At 43.0% G+C, this 17,396-nt stretch overlaps 19 non-coding genes across 19 annotated transcripts; all 19 read right to left on the bottom strand.

Annotated features, from left to right (window-relative positions):
- Positions 1-614: 614 nt before the first annotated feature.
- On the bottom strand, positions 615-686 carry TRNAA-CGC (transfer RNA alanine (anticodon CGC)). Its single transcript has one exon. It is a non-coding gene; the product is annotated as a tRNA-Ala (tRNA).
- A 123-nt stretch (positions 687-809) lies between these two features.
- Positions 810-881, bottom strand: TRNAA-UGC (transfer RNA alanine (anticodon UGC)). Its single transcript has one exon. It is a non-coding gene; the product is annotated as a tRNA-Ala (tRNA).
- Positions 882-1,346: 465 nt separating this feature from the next.
- Positions 1,347-1,418, bottom strand: TRNAA-CGC (transfer RNA alanine (anticodon CGC)). The gene has a single exon. It is a non-coding gene; the product is annotated as a tRNA-Ala (tRNA).
- A 123-nt stretch (positions 1,419-1,541) lies between these two features.
- TRNAA-UGC (transfer RNA alanine (anticodon UGC)) lies at positions 1,542-1,613 on the bottom strand. Its single transcript has one exon. It is a non-coding gene; the product is annotated as a tRNA-Ala (tRNA).
- Positions 1,614-2,257: 644 nt separating this feature from the next.
- Positions 2,258-2,329, bottom strand: TRNAA-CGC (transfer RNA alanine (anticodon CGC)). The gene has a single exon. It is a non-coding gene; the product is annotated as a tRNA-Ala (tRNA).
- Positions 2,330-2,452: 123 nt separating this feature from the next.
- TRNAA-UGC (transfer RNA alanine (anticodon UGC)) lies at positions 2,453-2,524 on the bottom strand. Its single transcript has one exon. It is a non-coding gene; the product is annotated as a tRNA-Ala (tRNA).
- A 1,241-nt stretch (positions 2,525-3,765) lies between these two features.
- On the bottom strand, positions 3,766-3,837 carry TRNAA-CGC (transfer RNA alanine (anticodon CGC)). Its single transcript has one exon. It is a non-coding gene; the product is annotated as a tRNA-Ala (tRNA).
- Positions 3,838-3,960: 123 nt separating this feature from the next.
- TRNAA-CGC (transfer RNA alanine (anticodon CGC)) lies at positions 3,961-4,032 on the bottom strand. Its single transcript has one exon. It is a non-coding gene; the product is annotated as a tRNA-Ala (tRNA).
- Positions 4,033-4,155: 123 nt separating this feature from the next.
- Positions 4,156-4,227, bottom strand: TRNAA-UGC (transfer RNA alanine (anticodon UGC)). The gene has a single exon. It is a non-coding gene; the product is annotated as a tRNA-Ala (tRNA).
- A 1,190-nt stretch (positions 4,228-5,417) lies between these two features.
- On the bottom strand, positions 5,418-5,489 carry TRNAA-UGC (transfer RNA alanine (anticodon UGC)). Its single transcript has one exon. It is a non-coding gene; the product is annotated as a tRNA-Ala (tRNA).
- Positions 5,490-6,498: 1,009 nt separating this feature from the next.
- On the bottom strand, positions 6,499-6,570 carry TRNAA-CGC (transfer RNA alanine (anticodon CGC)). The gene has a single exon. It is a non-coding gene; the product is annotated as a tRNA-Ala (tRNA).
- Positions 6,571-6,693: 123 nt separating this feature from the next.
- TRNAA-UGC (transfer RNA alanine (anticodon UGC)) lies at positions 6,694-6,765 on the bottom strand. Its single transcript has one exon. It is a non-coding gene; the product is annotated as a tRNA-Ala (tRNA).
- A 465-nt stretch (positions 6,766-7,230) lies between these two features.
- On the bottom strand, positions 7,231-7,302 carry TRNAA-UGC (transfer RNA alanine (anticodon UGC)). The gene has a single exon. It is a non-coding gene; the product is annotated as a tRNA-Ala (tRNA).
- A 1,046-nt stretch (positions 7,303-8,348) lies between these two features.
- Positions 8,349-8,420, bottom strand: TRNAA-CGC (transfer RNA alanine (anticodon CGC)). The gene has a single exon. It is a non-coding gene; the product is annotated as a tRNA-Ala (tRNA).
- A 123-nt stretch (positions 8,421-8,543) lies between these two features.
- Positions 8,544-8,615, bottom strand: TRNAA-UGC (transfer RNA alanine (anticodon UGC)). Its single transcript has one exon. It is a non-coding gene; the product is annotated as a tRNA-Ala (tRNA).
- Positions 8,616-9,445: 830 nt separating this feature from the next.
- TRNAA-UGC (transfer RNA alanine (anticodon UGC)) lies at positions 9,446-9,517 on the bottom strand. Its single transcript has one exon. It is a non-coding gene; the product is annotated as a tRNA-Ala (tRNA).
- Positions 9,518-13,687: 4,170 nt separating this feature from the next.
- On the bottom strand, positions 13,688-13,759 carry TRNAA-UGC (transfer RNA alanine (anticodon UGC)). Its single transcript has one exon. It is a non-coding gene; the product is annotated as a tRNA-Ala (tRNA).
- A 669-nt stretch (positions 13,760-14,428) lies between these two features.
- Positions 14,429-14,500, bottom strand: TRNAA-CGC (transfer RNA alanine (anticodon CGC)). Its single transcript has one exon. It is a non-coding gene; the product is annotated as a tRNA-Ala (tRNA).
- Positions 14,501-14,623: 123 nt separating this feature from the next.
- TRNAA-UGC (transfer RNA alanine (anticodon UGC)) lies at positions 14,624-14,695 on the bottom strand. The gene has a single exon. It is a non-coding gene; the product is annotated as a tRNA-Ala (tRNA).
- Positions 14,696-17,396: the final 2,701 nt, after the last annotated feature.

The raw sequence follows: 17,396 nt of genomic DNA, 5'->3' as shown, positions 1-17,396 counted from the left end.
CAATCGCAAAATCGGGATTTCCCATGTAAGCAATGTAGAGCTTTTGTGTCCATACCCATAAGACATCATAATTATACTGTTTTCTGATGACCATGGCTGTGCAAGTCCACAATGTTTCTAAAATGCAGCAAAAACACCCTCACTCATGATTGGAATATACGTACTCCTTCCTCCCATTTGCGTAGAAGTTTATTTTTTAAGCATTTCTGCAAGGTATACTTGTATCCTTTGGCTTGTTTCTTTTAAAGGTGTCTTTTCCTGCTTTCAAAACAGAAAGCAGAAGCATGCGCTCTACCACTGAGCTACATCCCCTTCCGTTTCTATAGAACTTGGAATTTTTTGGCAATAGCAGAATTGGGATTTCCCATGTAAGCAAAGTAGAGCTTTTGTGTCCTTACACCTAGGACATCATAATTATACTGTTTTCTGGCGACTAGGGCTCTGCAAGTCCACAATTTTTCTAAAACGCAGCAAAAACACCCTCAGTCATGACTGAAATATACATTCTCCTTTCTGCCATTTGTGAACTGGTATATTTTTTAAGTATTTCTACTACGTATACCTGTATCCTTTTGTTTGTTTCTTTTAAAGGTGTCTTTTTCTGCTTCAAAAGTTGGAGATGCCAGGGATTGAACCCGGGGCCTCATACATGCGAAGCATGCGCTCTACCACTGAGCTACACCCCCATGATACAGTGCTTTGTCAGCTTCGATTGTATGCCACAAGACACAATTGACTAAACCAGCTAACAAAACATCAGTTTCCAAGCACCTTGTGCAAGTTCATCTATAAATATCTCTCACAAAAGCTGGAGATGCCGGGGATTGAACCCGGGGCCTCATACATGCAAAGCATGCGCTCTACCACTGAGCTACACCCCCTTGTGCTTCTTTAGAACCTTGAATTTTGGGCAATCGCAGAATCGGGATTTCCCATGTAAGCAATGTAGAGCTTTTGTGTCCATACCCATAAGACATCATAATTATACTGTTTTCTGATGACCATGGCTGTGCAAGTCCACAATGTTTCTAAAATGCAGCAAAAACACGCTCACTCATGATTGGAATATACGTACTCCTTCCTCCCATTTGCGTAGAAGTTTATTTTTTAAGCATTTCTGCAAGGTATACTTGTATCCTTTGGCTTGTTTCTTTTAAAGGTGTCTTTTCCTGCTTTCAAAACTCAAATTTTTCTAAAACGCAGCAAAATTACCCTCAGTCATGACTGAAATATACATTCTCCTTTCTCCCATTCGTGAACTGGTATATTTTTTAAGTATTTCTACTACGTATACCTGTATCCTTTTGTTTGTTTCTTTTAAAGGTGTCTTTTTATGCTTCAAAGGTTGGAGATGCCGGGGATTGAACCTGGGGCCTCATACATGCGAAGCATGCGCTCTACCACTGAGCTACACCCCCATGATACAGTGCTTTGTCAGCTTCGATTGTATGCCGCAAGACACAATTGACTAAACCAGGTAACAAAACATCAGTTTCCAAGCACCTTGTGCAAGTTCATCTATAAATATCTCTTACAAAAGTTGGAGATGCCGGGGATTGAACCCGGGGCCTCATACATGCAAAGCATGCGCTCTACCACTGAGCTACATCCACTTGCACTTCTTTATAACTTTGAATTTTGGGCAATCGCAGAATCGGGATTTCCCATGTAAGCAATGTAGAGCTTTTGTGTCCATACCCATAAGACATCATAATTATACTGTTTTCTGATGACCATGGCTGTGCAAGTCCACAATGTTTCTAAAATGCAGCAAAAACACCCTCACTCATGATTGGAATATACGTACTCCTTCCTCCCATTTGCGTAGAAGTTTATTTTTTAAGCATTTCTGCAAGGTATACTTGTATCCTTTGGCTTGTTTCTTTTAAAGGTGTCTTTTCCTGCTTTCAAAACAGAAAGCAGAAGCATGCGCTCTACCACTGAGCTACATCCCCTTCCGTTTCTATAGAACTTGGAATTTTTTGGCAATCGCAGAATTGGGATTTCCCATGTAAGCAAAGTAGAGCTTTTGTGTCCTTACACCTAGGACATCATAATTATACTGTTTTCTGGCGACTAGGGCTCTGCAAGTCCACAATTTTTCTAAAACGCAGCAAAAATACCCTCAGTCATGACTGAAATATACATTCTCCTTTCTCCCATTTGTGAACTGGTATATTTTTTAAGTATTTCTACTACGTATACCTGTATCCTTTTGTTTGTTTCTTTTAAAGGTGTCTTTTTCTGCTTCAAAGGTTGGAGATGCCGGGGATTGAACCCGGGGCCTCATACATGCGAAGCATGTGCTCTACCACTGAGCTACACCCCCATGATACAGTGCTTTGTCAGCTTCGATTGTATGCCGCAAGACACAATTGACTAAACCAGCTAAAAAAACATCAGTTTCCAAGCACCTTGTGCAAGTTCATCTATAAATATCTCTCACAAAAGCTGGAGATGCCGGGGATTGAACCCGGGGCCTCATACATGCAAAGCATGCGCTCTACCACTGAGCTACACCCCCTTGCGCTTCTTTAGAACCTTGAATTTTGGGCAATCGCAGAATCGGGATTTCCCATGTAAGCAATGTAGAGCTTTTGTGTCCATACCCATAAGACATCATAATTATACCGTTTTCTGATGACCATGGCTGTGCAAGTCCACAATGTTTCTAAAATGCAGCAAAAACACCCTCACTCATGATTGGAATATACGTACTCCTTCCTCCCATTTGCGTAGAAGTTTATTTTTTAAGCATTTCTGCAAGGTGTACTTGTATCCTTTGGCTTGTTTCTTTTAAAGGTGTCTTTTCCTGCTTTCAAAACTCAAATTTTTCTTAAACGCAGCAAAATTACCCTCAGTCATGACTGAAATATACATTCTCCTTTCTCCCATTCGTGAACTGGTATATTTTTTAATTATTTCTACAAAGTATACCTGTATCCTTTTGTTTGTTTCTTTTAAAGGTGTCTTTTTCTGCTTCAAAGGTTGGAGATGCCGGTGATTGAACCTGGGGCCTTATACATGTGAAGCATGCGCTCTACCACTGAGCTGGGATTGAACCTGGGGCCTCATACATGCGCTCTACCACTGAGCTACACCCCCATGATACAGTGCTTTGTCAGCTTCGATTGTATGCCGCAAGACACAATTGACTAAACCAGCTAACAAAACATCAGTTTCCAAGCACCTTGTGCAAGTTCATCTATAAATATCTCTCACAAAAGCTGGAGATGCTGGTGATTTAACCCGGGGCCTCATACATGCAAAGCATGTGCTCTACCACTGAGCTACACCCCCTTGCGCTTCTTTAGAACTTTTAATTTTGGGCAATCGCAGAATCGGGATTTCCCATGTAAGCAATGTAGAGCTTTTGTGTCCATACCCATAAGACATCATAATTATACTGTTTTCTGATGACCATGGCTGTGCAAGTCCACAATGTTTCTAAAATGCAGCAAAAACACCCTCACTCATGATTGGAATATACGTACTCCTTCCTCCCATTTGCGTAGAAGTTTATTTTTTAAGCATTTCTGCAAGGTATACTTGTATCCTTTGGCTTGTTTCTTTTAAAGGTGTCTTTTCCTGCTTTCAAAACTCAAATTTTTCTAAAACGCAGCAAAATTACCCTCAGTCATGACTGAAATTTACATTCTCCTTTCTCCCATTTGTGAACTGGTATATTTTTTAAGTATTTCTACTACGTATACCTGTATCCTTTTGTTTGTTTCTTTTAAAGGTGTCTTTTTATGCTTCAAAGGTTGGAGATGCCGGGGATTGAACCTGGGGCCTCATACATGCGAAGCATGCGCTCTACCACTGAGCTACACCCCCATGATACAGTGCTTTGTCAGCTTCGATTGTATGCCGCAAGACACAATTGACTAAACCAGCTAACAAAACATCAGTTTCCAAGCACCTTGTGCAAGTTCATCTATAAATATCTCTTACAAAGGTTGGAGATGCCGGGGATTGAACCCGGGGCCTCATACATGCGAAGCATGCACTCTACCACTGAGCTACACCCCCATGATACTGTGCTTTGTCAGCTTCGATTGTATGCCGCAAGACACAATTGACTAAACCAGCTAACAAAACAACAGTTTTCAAGCACTTTGTGCAAGTTCATCTATAAATATCTCTCACAAAAGCTGGAGATGCCGGGGATTGAACCCGGGGCCTCATACATGCAAAGCATGCGCTCTACCACTGAGCTACACCCCCTTGCGCTTCTTTAGAACTTTGAATTTTGGGCAATCGCAGAATCGGGATTTCCCATGTAACCAATGTAGAGCTTTTGTGTCCATACCCATAAGACATCATAATTATACTGTTTTCTGATGACCATGGCTGTGCAAGTCCACAATGTTTCTAAAATGCAGCAAAAACACCCTCACTCATGATTGGAATATACGTACTTCTTCCTCCCATTTGCGTAGAAGTTTATTTTTTAAGCATTTCTGCAAGGTATACCTGTATCCTTTGGCTTGTTTCTTCTAAAGGTGTCTTTTCCTGCTTTCAAAACCGAAAGCAGGAAAGCAGAAGCATGCGCTCTACCACTGAGCTACATCCCCTTCCGTTTCTGTAGAACTTGCAATTTTTGGCAATCGCAGAATTGGGATTTCTCATGTAAGCAATGTAGAGCTTTTGTGTCCTTACACCTAGGACATCATAATTATACTGTTTTCTGGTGACTAGGGCTCTGCAAGTCCACAATGTTTCTAAAATGCAGCAAAAACACCCTCACTCATGATTGGAATATACGTACTCCTTCCTCCCATTTGCGTAGAAGTTTATTTTTTAAGCATTCCTGCAAGGTATACCTGCATCCTTTGGCTTGTTTCTTTTAAAGGTGTCTTTTCCTGCTTTCAAAACAGAAAGCAGAAGCATGCGCTCTACCACTGAGCTACATCTCCTTCCGTTTCTGTAGAACTTGGAATTTTTTGGCAATCGCAGAATTGGGATTTCCCATGTAAGCAAAGTAGAGCTTTTGTGTCCTTTCACCTAGGACACCATAATTATACTGTTTTCTGGCGACTAGGGCTCTGCAAGTCCACAATTTTTCTAAAACGCAGCAAAAATACCCTCAGTCATCACTGAAATATACATTCTCCTTCCTACCATTTGTGAACTGGTATATTTTTTAAGTATTTCTACTACGTATACCTGTATCTTTTTGTTTGTTTCTTTTAAAGGTGTCTTTTTCTGCTTTCAAAAGTTGGAGATGCCGGGGATTGAACCCGGGGCCTCATGCATGCAAAGCATGTACTCTACCACTGAGCTACACCCCGATGATGCAATACTTTGTCAGCTTCGATTGTATGCCTCAAGACACAATTGACTAAACCAGCTAACAAAACATCGGTTTCCAAGCACCTTGTGCAAGTTCATCTATAAATATCTCTTACAAAAGTTGGAGATGCCGGGAATTGAGCCCAGGGCCTCATACATGCAAAGCATGCGCTCTACCACTGAGCTACACCCCCTTGCACATCTTTAACACTTTGAATTTTTGCCAATCGCAGAATCGGGATTTCCCATGTAAGCAATGTAGAGCTTTTGTGTCCATAACCATAAGACATCATAATTATACTGTTTTCTGATGACCATGGCTGTGCAAGTCCACAATGTTTCTAAAATGCAGCAAAAACACCCTCACTCATGATTGAAATATACGTACTCCTTCCTCCCATTTGCGTAGAAATTTATTTTTTAAGCATTTCTGCAAGCCAAACAAGCCAAAGGAACCTGTATCCTTTGGCTTGTTTCTTTTAAAGGTGTCTTTTCCTCCATTCAAAACAGAAAGCAGAAGCATGCGCTCTACCACTGAGCTACATCCCCTTCCGTTTCTGTAGAACTTGGAATTTTTGGCAATCGCAGAATTGGGATTTCCAATGTAAGCAAAGTAGAGCTTTTGTGTCCTTACACCTAGAACATCATAATTATACTGTTTTCTGGCGACTAGGGCTCTGCAACTCCACATTGTTTCTAAAATGCAGGAAAAACACCCTCACTCATGATTGAAATATACGTACTTCTTCCTCCCATTTGCGTAGAAATTTATTTTTTAAGCATTTCTGCAAGCCAAACAAGCCAAAGGAACCTGTATCCTTTGGCTTGTTTCTTCTAAAGGTGTCTTTTCCTGCTTTCAAAACAGAAAGCAGAAGCATGCGCTCTACCACTGAGCTACATCCCCTTCTGTTTCTGTAGAACTTGGAATTTTTTGGCAATCGCAGAATTGGGATTTCCCATGTAAGCAAAGCTTTTGTGTCCTTACACCTAGGACATCATAATTATACTGTTTTCTGGCGACTAGGGCTCTTTAAGTCCACAATTTTTCTAAAACGCAGCAAAAATATCCTCAGTCATGACTGAAATATACATTTTCCTTTCTCCCATTTGTGAACTGGTATATTTTTTTAAGTATTTCTACTACGTATACCTGTATCCTTTTGTTTGTTTCTTTTAAAGGTGTCTTTTTCTGCTTTCAAATGTTGGAGATGCTGGGAATTGAACCCGGGGCCTCATACATGCGAAGCATGCACTCTACCACTGAGCTACACGCCCATGATGCAGTACTTTGTCAGCTTCGATTGTATGCCGCAAGACACAATTGACTAAACCAGCTAACAAAACGTCAGTTTCCAAGCACCTTGTGCAAGTTCATCTATAAATATCTCTTACAAAAGCTGGAGATGCCAGGGATTGAACCCGGGGCCTCATACATGCAAAGCATGCGCTCTACCACTGAGCTACAACCCCTTGCGCTTCTTTAGAACGTTGAATTTTGGGCAATCGCAGAATCGGGATTTCCCATGTAAGCAATGTAGAGCTTTTGTGTCCATACCCATAAGACATCATAATTATACTGTTTTCTGATGACCATGGCTGTGCAAGTCCACAATGTTTCTAAAATGCAGCAAAAACACCCTCACTCATGATTGGAATATACGTACTCCTTCCTCCCATTTGCGTAGAAGTTTATTTTTTAAGCATTCCTGCAAGGTATACCTGTATCCTTTGGCTTGTTTCTTTTAAAGGTGTCTTTTCCTGCTTTCAAAACAGAAAGCAGAAGCATGCGCTCTACCACTGAGCTACACCCCCATGATACAGTGCTTTGTCAGCTTCGATTGTATGCCGCAAGACACAATTGACTAAACCAGCTAACAAAACATCAGTTTCCAATTACCTTGTACAAGTTCATCTATAAATATCTCTTACAAAGGCTGGAGATGCCGGGGATTGAGCCTGGGGCCTCATGCATGCAAGGCATGCGCTCTACCACTGAGCTACATCCCCTTGCACTTCTTTAGAACTTTGGATTTTGGCAATCGCAGAATCGGTATTTCTGCTTTCAAAAGGTGGAGATGCCGGGGATTGAACGCGGGGCCTCATACACGAGAAACATGCAATCTACCACTGAGCTACACCCCCATGATACAGTGCTTTGTCAGCTTCGATTGTATGCCGTAAGACACAATTGACTAAACCAGCTAACAAAACATCAGTTTCCAAGCACCTTGTGCAAGTTCATCTATAAATATCTCTTACAAATGCTGTAGATGCCAGGGAATGAGCCCAGGGCCTCATACATGCAAAGCATGCGCTCTACAACTGAGCTACACCCCCTTGCACTTCTTTAACACTTTGAATTTTTGGCAATCGCAGAATCGGGATTTCCCATGTAAGCAATGTAGAGCTTTTGTGTCCATACCCATAAGACATCATAATTATACTGTTTTCTGATGACCATGGCTGTGCAAGTCCACAATGTTTCTAAAATGCAGCAAAAACACCCTCACTCATGATTGGAATATACGTACTCCTTCCTCCCATTTGCGTAGAAGTTTATTTTTTAAGCATTTCTGCAAGGTATACCTGTATCCTTTGGCTTGTTTCTTTTAAAGGTGTCTTTTCCTGCTTTCAAAACAGAAAGCAGGAAAGCAGAAAGTAGAAGCATGCGCTCTACCACTGAGCTACATCCCCTTCCGTTTCTGTAGAACTTGGAATTTTAGGCAATCGCAGAATTGGGATTTCTCATGTCAGCATAGTTACATAGTTACATAGTTAGTATGGTTGAAAAAAGACATACGTCCATCAAGTCCATCTAGAGCTTTTGTGTCCTTACACCTAGGACATCATAATTATACTGTTTTCTGGCGACTAGGGCTCTGCAAGTCCACAATTTTTCTAAAACGCAGCAAAAATACCCTCAGTCATGACTGAAATATACATTCTCCTTCCTCCCATTTGTGTACTGGTATATTTTTTAAGTATTTCTACTACGTATACCTGTATCCTTTTGTTTGTTTCTTTTAAAGGTGTGTATTTCTGCTTTCAAAAGTTGGAGATGCCGGGGATTGAATCCGGGGCCTCATGCTTGCGAAGCATGCGCTCTACCACTGAGCTACACCCCCATGACGCAGTGCTTTGTCAGCTTCGATTGTATGCCGCAAGACACGATTGACTAAACCAGCTAACAAAACATCAGTTTCCAAGCACCTTGTGCAAGTTCATCTATAAATATCTCTTACAAAAGCTGTAGATGCCGGGGATTGAACCCGTGGCCTCATACATGCAAAGCATGCACTCTACCACTGAGCTACACCCCCTTGCGCTTCTTTAGAACTTTGAATTTTGGGCAATCGCAGAATCGGGATTTCCCATGTAAGCAATGTAGAGCTTTTGTGCCCATACCCATAAGACATCATCATTATACTGTTTTCTGATGACCATGGCTGTGCAAGTCCACAATGTTTCTAAAATGCAGCAAAAACATCCTCACTCGTGATTGGAATATACGTACTCCTTCCTCCCATTTGCGTAGAAGTTTATTTTTTAAGCATTTCTGCAAGGTAGACCTGTATCGTTTGGCTTGTTTCTTTTAAAGGTGTCTTTTCCTGCTTTCAAAACAGAAAGCAGGAAGGCAGAAAGTAGAAGCATGCGCTCTACCACTGAGCTACATCCCCTTCCGTTTCTGTAGAACTTGGAATTTTTGGCAATCGCAAAATTGGGATTTCCCATGTAAGCAATGTAGAGTTTTGTGTCCTTACTCCTAGGACATCATAATTATACTGTTTTCTGGCGACTAGGGCTCTGCAAGTCCACAATTTTTCTAAAACGCAACAAAAATACCCTCATTCATGACTGAAATATACATTCTCATCCCTCCCATTTGTGTACTGGTATATTTTTTAAGTATTTCTACTACATATACCTGTATCCTTTTAAGGTGTCTTTCCAAGGTTGGAGATGCCAGGGATTGAACCTGGGGCCTCACTCATGTGAAGCATGCGCTCTTCCACTGAACTACATCCCCATGATGCAGTGCTTTGTCAGCTTCGATTGTATGCCACAAGACACGATTGACAAAACCAGCTAACAAAACATCAATTTCCAAGCACCTTGTGCAAGTTCATCTATAAATATCTCTTACAAAAGTTGGAGATGCCGGGGATTGAACCCGGGGTCTCATACATGCAAAGCATGCGCTCTACCACTGAGCAACACCCCCTTGCATTCCTGTAAAAATTAGAATTTTTATGTAGAGCTTTTGTGTCCTCAGACCTAGGACATCATAATTATACTGTTTTCTGGCGACTAGGCATCTGCAAGTCCACAATTTTTCTAAAACGCAGCAAAAATACCCTCAGTCATGACTGAAATATACATTCTCCTTCCTCCAATTTGTGTACTGATATATTTTTTAAATATTTCTACTACGTATACCTGTATCCTTTTGTTTGTTTCTTTTAACCTCTTCAGGACATAGGGCGTATGGATACGCCCTGAATCCCGAGTCCTTAAGGACCGAGGGCGTATCCATACGCCCGTGGGAATTCCGGCCCCCACCGCTAGCCGGTTGGGGACCGGAGCCGGATGCCTGCTGAAATCGTTCAGCAGGCATCCCGGCATATCGCCCAGGGGGGTCATTATGCCCCCCCATGTCGGCGATCGCCGCAGATCGCTGGACAATTCAGTCCAGCGATCAGCGGCGATTCCGGGTCAATCGGGTCTCCAGTGACCCGGTGACCCGGAATTACTGGCTGTTCGGGGCCGTCTCTGACGGCCCCGAACAGACAGAGCCTGCAGGGGTGAGGTGGCACTGGTGCCACCTCACGATCGCCCTGATTCGTCGGCCGGATTACCGGCCGACCAATCAGGGCGCCTGCTGCGGGTGTCACTCCCGCACCCGCTCCGCCCCTCTTCTGGAGGACGTGAGCGGGTGCGGGACGTGCACCCCGGGTGCTGGGGACCCCGATCCCCGGCACCCCTGTTGGGATCGGGGCCCCAGGAGCAGCTGCGGCGGCGGGACTGACCTGTAGCGTCTGGATCGTTGAAGGTGAGTGACAGCCTCCTGCTGTTGCTTAGCAACAGCTCCCAGCATGCAAAAAGGGCATGCTGGGAGCTGTAGTTATGCAACAGCAGGAGGCAGACCACTACAACTCCCAGCATTCCCTTATGGGCATGCTGGGACTTATGGTTTTGCAACAGCTGGAGGCACATTCTTTCTATGGAAAAGTGTACCTTCAGCTGTTGTCTAACTACAACTCCCAGCTTGCACAAACAGCTAAAGTGCATGCTGGGAGTTGTAGTGATGCATCTGCTGGTTGCATAACTACAACTCCCAGCATGCCCGTTGGCTGTTGGTGACTGCTGAGAGTTGTAGTTTTGCAACAGCTGAAGGCACACTGGTTGTGAAACTCAGAGTTTTTTTTTACCTAACTCAGTGTTTTACGACCGGTGTGCCTCCAGCTGTTGCAAACTACAACTCTCAGCAGTCACCATACACCATGCACCGTACATGCTGGGAGTTGTAGTTTTGCAACAGCTGGAGGCACACTGGTTGTGAAACACTGAGTTAGGTCACAAACTCAGTGATACATAACCAGTGTGCCTACAGTTGTTGCAAAACTGCAACTCTCAGCAGTCACCGACAGCCAACGGGCATGCTGGGAGTTGTAGTTATGCAACAGCTGGATGTCCCCCCCAATGTGAACGTACAGGGTACACTCACATGGGCGGAGGATTACAGTAAGTATCTGGCTGCAAATTTGAGCTGCCGCAAACTTTCTGCTGCAGCTCAAATTGCCAGCGAGAAACTACTGTGAACCCCCGCCCGTGCGACTGTACCCTAAAAACACTACACTACACTAACAAAAAATAAAATAAAAAGTAAAAAACACTACATATACACATACCCCTACACAGCCCCCCTCCCCAATAAAAATGAAAAACGTCTGGTACGCCACTGTTTCCAGAACGGAGCCTCCAGCTGTTGCAAAACAACTCCCAGTATTGTCGGACAGCCAATGACTGTCCAGGCATGCTGGGAGTTTTGCGACAGCTGGAGGCACCCTGTTTGGGAATCACTGGCGTAGAATACCCCTATGTCCACCCCTATGCAATCCCTAATTTAGGCCTCAAATGCACATGGCACTCTCACTTTGGAGCCCTGTCGTATTTCAAGGCAACAGTTTAGGGTCACATATGGGGTATCGCCGTACTCGGGAGAAATTGTGTTACAAATTTTGGGGGGTATTTTCTGCTTTTACCCTTTTTAAAAATGTAAAATTTTTGGGAAAACAAGCATTTTAGGTAAAAAAAAATTTTTTTTTTTACATATGCAAAAGTCGTGAAACACCTGTGGGGTATAAAGGTTCACTTAACCCCTTGTTACGTTCCCCGAGGGGTCTAGTTTCCGAAATGGTATGCCATGTGGGGTTTTTTTTGCTATCCTGGCACCATAGGGGCTTCCTAAATGCGGCATGCCCCAAGCGAAAAATTTGCGTTCAAAAAGCCAAATGTGACTCCTTCTCTTCCGAGACCTGTAGTGCGCCAGCAGAGCACTTTTCACCCCCACATGGGGTGTTTTCTGAATCGGGAGAAATTGGGCTTCAAATTTTTAGGGGTATTTTCTGCTATTACCCTTTTTAAAAATAAAAAGTTTTTGGGAAAACAAGCATTTTAGGTAAAATTTTTTTTTTTTTTTTACATTTGCAAAAGTCGTGAAACACCTGTGGGGTATTAAGGTTCACTTTATCCCATGTTACATTCCCCGAGGGGTCTAGTTTCCAAAATGGTATGCCATGTGGGGTTTTTTTGCTGTTCTGGCACCATAAGGGCTTCCTAAAGGTAACATGCCCCCCAAAAACCATTTCAGAAAAACGTACTCTCCAAAATCCCCTTGTCGCTCCTTCCCTTCTGAGCCCTCTACTGCGCCCGCCGAACACTTTACATAGACATATGAGGTATGTGCTTACTCGAGAGAAATTGGGCTACAAATAAAAGTAAAAATTTTGTCCTTTTACCCCTTGTAAAAATTTAAAAATTGGGTCTACAAGAACATGTGAGTGTAAAAAATGAAGATTGTGAATTTTCTCCTTCACTTTGCTGCTATTCGTGTGAAACACCTAAAGGGTTAAAACGCTGACTGAATGTCATTTTGAATACTTTAGGGGTGTAGTTTTTATAATGGGGTCATTTATGGGGTATTTCTAATATGAAGACCCTTCAAATCCACTTCAAACCTGAACTGGTCCCTGAAAAATACTGAGTTTGAAAATTTTGTGAAAAATCGGAAAATTGCTGCTGACCGTTGAAGCCCTCTGGTGTCTTCCAAAAGTAAAAACACGTCAATTTTATGATGCAAACATAAAGTAGACATATTGTATATGTGAACCAAAAAAAATGTATTCGTAATATTCATTTTCCTTACAAGCAGAGAGCTTCAAAGTTAGAAAAATGCTAAATTTTCAAATTTTTCATCAAATTTACGGATTTTTCACCAAGAAAGGATGCAAGTATCGACAAAAATTTACCACTATGTTAAAGTAGAATATGTCACGAAAAAATAATCTCGGAATCAGAATGATAACTAAAAGCATTCCAGAGTTATTAATGTTTAAAGTGACAGTGGTCAGATGTGCAAAAAACGCTCCGGTCCTTAAGGCCAAAATGGGCTCCGTCCTGAAGGGGTTAAAGGTGTCTTTTCCTGCTTTCAAAAGTTGGCTTGTTTCTTTTAAAGGTGTCTTTTCCTGCTTTCAAAACAGAAAGCAGCAAAGCAGAAAGTAGAAGCATGTGCTCTACAACTGAGCTACATCCCCTTCCGTTTCTGTAGAACTTTGAATTTTTGGCAATCGCAGAATCGGGATTTCCCATGTAAGCAATGTAGAGCTTTTGTGTCCTTACACCTAGGACATCATAATTATACTGTATTCTGGCGAGTAGGGCTCTGCAAGTCCACAATTTTTCTAAAACGCAGCAAAAATACCCTCAGTCATGACTGAAATATACATTCTCCTTCCTCCCATTTGTGTACTGGTATATTTTTTAAGTATTTCGACTACATATGCCTGTATCCTTTTAAGGTGTCTTTCAAAGGTTGGAGATACCCTCAGTCATGACTGAAATATACATTCTCCTTCCTCCCATTTGTGTACTGGTATATTTTTTAAGTATTTCTACTACGTATACCTGTATCCTTTTAAGGTGTCTTTCAAAGGTTGGAGATGCCAGGGATTGAACCTGGGGCCTCATTCATGTGAAGCATGAACTACATGAACTACATCCCCATGATGCAATGCTTTGTCAGCTTCGATTGCATGTCGCAAGACACGATTGACAAAACATCAATTTCCAAGCACCTTGTGCAAGTTCATCTATAAATATCTCTTACAAAAGCTGGAGATGCCGGGGATTGAACCCGGGGCCTCATACATGCAAAGCATGCGCTCTACCACTGAGCAACACCCCCTTGCATTCCTGTAAAAATTAGAATTTTTATGTATAGCTTATGTGTCCTTACACCTAGGACATCATAATTATACTGTTTTCTGGCGACTAGGCATCTGCAAGTCCACAATTTTTCTAAAACGCAGCAAAAATACCATCAGTCATGACTGAAATATACATTCTCCTTCCTCCAATTTGTGTACTGATATATTTTTTAAGTATTTCTACTACGTATACCTGTATCCTTTTGCTTGTTTCTTTTAAAGGTGTCTTTTCCTGCTTTCAAAAGTTGGCTTGTTTCTTTTAAAGGTGTCTTTTCCGGCTTTCAAAACAGAAAGCAGGAAAGAAGAAAGTAGAAGCATGCGCTCTACCACTGAGCTACATCCCCTTCCGTTTCTGTAGAACTTGGAATTTTTGGCAATCGCAGAATTGGGATTTCCCATGTAAGCAATGTAGAGCTTTTGTGTCCTTACACCTAGGACATCATAATTATACTGTTTTCTGGCGACTAGGGCTCTGGAAGTCCACAATTTTTCTAAAATGCAGCAAAAATACCCTCAGTCATGACTGAAATATACATTCTCCTTCCTCCCATTTGTGTACTGGTATATTTTTTAAGTATTTCTACTATGTATACCTGTATCCTTTTTTTTTGTTTCTTTTAAAGATGTCTTTTCCTTCTTTCAAAAGGTGGAGATGCCAGGGATTGAACCCGAGGCCTCATACATGCGAAGCATGCGCTCTACCACTGAGCTACACCCCCATGATACAGTGCTTTGTCAGCTTCGATTGTATGCCGCAAGACACAATTCACTAAACCAGCTAACAAAACATCAGTTTCCAAGCACCTTGTGCAAGTTCATCTATAAATATCTCTTACAAAAGCTGGAGATGCTGGGGATTGAGCCCGGGGCCTCATACATGCAAAGCATGCACTCTACCACTGAGCTACACCCCCTTGCACTTCTTTAGAACTTTGAATTTTTGGCAATCGCAGAATCGGGATTTCCAATGTAAGCAATGTAGAGCTTTTGTGTCCATACCCATAAGACATCATAATTATACTGTTTTCTGATGACCATGGCTGTGCAAGTCCACAATGTTTCTAAAATGCAGCAAAAACACCCTCACTCATGATTGGAATATACGTACTCCTTCCTCCCATTTGCGTAGAAGTTTAGTTTTTTAAGCATTTCTGCAAGGTATACCTGTATCCTTTGGCTTGTTTCTTTTAAAGGTGTCTTTTCCTGCTTTCAAAACAGAAAACAGAAAGCAGAAGCATGCGCTCTACCACTGAGCTACATCCCCTTCTGTTTCTGTAGAGCTTGTAATTTTTGGCAATCGCAGAATTGGGATTTCCCATGTAAGCAAAGTAGAGCTTTTGTGTCCTTACACCTAGGACATCATAATTATACTGTTTTCTGGCGACTAGGGCTCTGCAAGTCCACCATTTTTCTAAAACGCAGCAAAAATACCCTCAGTCATGACTGAAATATACATTCCCTTACGTCCTAACCAGCAGCACAAGTGGGGTGTTCTGCCCCTGTGAAGCTGGCAGGAGGGTGGAATTTTTTATTCCGCCCAAGTAATTAAAGACTTAATTAGACCCCCATACAAGGCCTCCTCCCTTAGGCCACATTGCTGCTATTTCTGCTGTTCTTGGGTTTTGTAAAAGAGCTTGTCTATTTTTCAATAGGTACTCTTTTTCCATTTGCGCTGCAATGGTAACAGTTCTGGTGTCTTTTCTAACCTATTGTTTTAATTCCAGAACTATGTCCACTCCTCCGTCGAGTGATACACATGCTGGTAGTCGCAAGTCTGCTTCAAAGAAGCGCCATCTAACTTGCGCTGACTGTGGTACTCCACTGCCTGATTCCTATGAATACAACAGGTGTCCTGGATGTCGTCCACCCGCTAATCCAGCTGAACCTACAGTCCAGGACATGTTCATCTGGATGAAGGAATTCATGGGAAATTCTATCAACGAGATCAAGAATTCCTTTGCCCCTAAGAGGTCTAGGACCGAGTCTGGTCCTCCGTCTGTCGTGGAGTATTCCGTTATGTCCGTGGGCAATCAGTCGGAACAGTCAGTAGAGGAAGTGATCTCTCCGCCTCTTTTTCCTGCGGAAAAGACGCAGAGATTGCTTAGATCCATCCGATCAAGGGATCAGGATGTTGATTAAGGGGAAGCCTCTACATCCACCTCTAGAGGACCTTTGGTTTTCAAAGTGGACGATACACTTAGGAAACTGATGAAAGCCGAGTGGAAGCACCCAGACAAGCCTGCTGTTGTTACCCGGAGGTTCAAGCTGATGTTTCCTCTATCAGAAGCTGAGTCGGAATCCTGGATGCCACCGCCAAAGGTGGATATGGCTGTTAACAAGCTGTCCAAGAGGGTTCTAGTTCCTGCAGATGATGGCAGTAACCTTCAGGACCCCCTTGACAGGAAAGTGGACTCCCTTCTAAGACGCAACTATTCGGCGGCCTCAGCATCTGCCTCGGTGGCTGTCGCTTCAAGTGAGGTTGCGGACTTTGTCAAAGAACGCGTACAACGCATTCAGTCTGAGATTGAAAGTAATGTTGCTAGGTAGGATATTCTGGACAGCTTCAAAACGCTACTTCTCGGGGTAGACTTCTTATGCGAATCATCCCAACAGCACCTCAAACTTGCTGCCAAGTCCATGGCGCTCTCATCCGCAAGCAGGCGCCCCCTGTGGTTGCGTCCCTGGGTAGCTGATAATACCTCAAAGTTCAACCTCTGTGGGATGCCCTTTGAGCCTAATTGGCTCTTTGGGTCTGAGTTAGACCGAATCATGGAGGGTTTTGCGGATAAAAAGGTAAATGTCTACCTATACAGTCCTTTCGGGGCAAGGGTAGATCCAGGGGGGGGAAGTTCCAGGGCCCTTCCAGATCCCAGAGACGCCAGTCTACTCAAAAGCGTGGTGGAGGACGCGGGCGCGGTAAAGACCGTAAGGCCGAGCTATGACTCTCCTCTAAGGTCCACCAACGTTTCCCCTCTCCCTTTCCCTCGGGAAGTTCAGGTAGAGAAGCTATCTACCAATCCCCCTCCGGTCGGAGGACGTTTAAGTTTGTTTCTGTCAACCTGGATGCAAGAAATCCAGGATCCTTGGGTTCTGGATATCATTCAGTCGGGGTACAAAATAGATTTCATCTCCCCTCCTCCAAGGAAATTTGTTTTAACAAAGCTACTTCCTCAGCCAAAACAGGCTGATCTAGAGGACTCTGTCCTACAGTACGTGGGGAAACATGCACTAGAAGAAGTTCCCCCCGACCAAAGAGGGTCAGGGGTGTATTCCCCAATATTTCTGGTGCCGAAACCATCGGGCGACTGGCGTATGATCATAGATCTTCGCATTTTGAACCGTTTTATAAGGAAAAGGCGGTTCAGGATGGAAACCATTCGCTCAGTAGTCAGTATCCTGGACCCTCAAGATCTCATGGTAACCATCGACTTGAAGGATGCTTACCTGCATGTTCCTATTTTTCCTGCTCACAGGAAATATTTGAGGGTTGCTGTCACCATAAACGGTATGGTAAAGCATTTCCAGTTCGCTGTTCTGCCTTTCGGCATCACTTCAGCCCCCCACACCTTTACAAAGGTCGTAGCTCCAGTGGTCTCTGCTCTCAGACTAAAAGGT

Source organism: Hyla sarda, chromosome 3 (assembly GCF_029499605.1).
Source record: "Hyla sarda isolate aHylSar1 chromosome 3, aHylSar1.hap1, whole genome shotgun sequence".
Lineage (NCBI taxonomy): Eukaryota > Metazoa > Chordata > Amphibia > Anura > Hylidae > Hyla > Hyla sarda.
The sequence above is the reverse complement of the archived record's forward strand: the minus strand, read 5'-3'. Positions and strand labels throughout refer to the sequence as shown.